The sequence below is a fragment of the Octodon degus genome, unplaced genomic scaffold (assembly GCF_000260255.1).
Source record: "Octodon degus isolate 3935 unplaced genomic scaffold, OctDeg1.0 scaffold00114, whole genome shotgun sequence".
In the NCBI taxonomy this organism is placed as follows: Eukaryota; Metazoa; Chordata; class Mammalia; order Rodentia; family Octodontidae; genus Octodon; species Octodon degus.
Genome location: NW_004524690.1, coordinates 9,605,350 through 9,607,235, shown reverse-complemented (window position 1 = coordinate 9,607,235; position 1,886 = coordinate 9,605,350).

The following is a 1,886-nucleotide window of genomic DNA, read 5'->3' as shown; positions in this document are numbered from 1 at the left end:
GCATTTGTTATTGGCTGACTTCTTGATGTTAGCCATTCTGGGGTGAGATGATATCTCAGTGTTGTTTTAATTTACATTTCTCAAATGAGCAATGATGTTGGACATTTTTAAATATATTTACTTGCGATTTGTATTTTTTCATCTAAGAAGTATATATTTATCTCAGATGCCTATTTTTGGATTGGGTCTTTGAATTTGGGAGATCTGATCTTTTTTCTTTATTTGTATGCTCTAGATAGAAGGCCTTTATTAGAGGGGCAGTTGGCTATAATTTTTTCCCAGTTTGTGGATTTTCTTTTTATTCTGTAGGAAATTTGTTTGGAAGTGCAGAATCTTTTCAAAAAGATGAGATCCCAGTTGTTGATGCTTTGACGTATTTCCGGTTTTGTTCATGTACTCTCTACCTAACCCTATGTCTTTAAGATTTCTACCGACATTAGCCTCCAAAAGATTTAGTGCTTCTGTTTTAATATTTAAATCTTTGATCCATTTGTAGCTTTGTATATAGTGATAGGTATGGGTCTACATTTAGCCTTCAGCATGTGTAAAGCCATTTTTTCTAGCACCATTTATTCAAGAGGCTATCCTTCTTCCAGTGAGCATGTTTGGCCTCTTTATCAAAGATAAAGTAGCTGAGTGTGTTGGCAATGGTACCTGTATCTTCTAATCTGTTCCACTGATCCTTGCATCTTTCTCTATGCCAGTACCATGCTGATTCTATCACAGTAGCTTTATAGTATTGTTTCAGGTCAGGGATTGTAATACCTCCTGCCTTTCCCTTGTTTCCCAGATTTCTTTTGATATCATGGGTCTTTTCTGGTTCCAAATGAATTTGAGGAAAGTTTTATCTCCCTCTGTGAGATGCACTCATGGTATTTTAATCAGGATTGCATTGAATCTGTATAACAATTTTGAGAGTATGACCATTTTTACAATGTGGGTTCTTCATATCCAGGAGTGTGGAATATTTTTCCATTTTCTCAAATGTTCTTCAATCTTTTTTTCAGAGTATTGTAATTTTCACTGTCTAAGTTTCCAATGTCCTTTGTGAAACTGATTCTTAAGTATTTCATTTTTTCGGATGTTATTATGAAAGGCATGATTTCCCTAATTTCTCTCTCAGTGTGTTTATTATTTGCATACAAAAATGCTACTGATTTCTGGGTATTGACTTTGTATCCTGCTACATTGCTTAATTTGGTGATTAAATCTACAAAACTCATGGTGGAGTTTTTGGGGTCCTCTATGCAGAGTATCATGTCATCTGCAAATAATGCTAATTTCACTTCTTTTTTAGTTCTTATTCCTTTTATTTTTCTCTCTTATCTAATTGCTCTGGATAATGTTTCCAGAATTATATAAAATAGGAGTGGAGACAGTGAACATCCTTGTCTTGCTCCTGATTTCAAAGTAAGCCCTTCAGTTTTTCTCCATTTAGAATGTTGACTTTTGGTTTCTCATAGATGGCTTTTATCAGGTTGAGATGTAGACCATCTATTCTGATTCTCTGTAGGTTTTCTGACATGATTGAGTGGTGAACTTTGTCAAACATTTTACTGCATCTACTGAGATGAACATGTGGTGTTCGTTCTTGGTTCTATTGATGTGGTATATTACGTAATGAGCTATCCCTGAATTCTTGGAATGAATCCCACTTGGTTATGATGTATACTCTTCATGATGATTTGCTGCATTCTATTTGCTAGTATTTTTCTTGGGGATTTTTGCATCTATATTCATTAGAGAAATTGGCCTGTAGTGTTCTTTTTTTTTAGTTGAATCTTTCTCTGATTTTGGAATCAGAGTAATATGTGTCTTCAGGAATGACTTTGGGAGAATTAACTCTTTATGAATTTGATACCATTAAAATACAATGATTTCCTTTA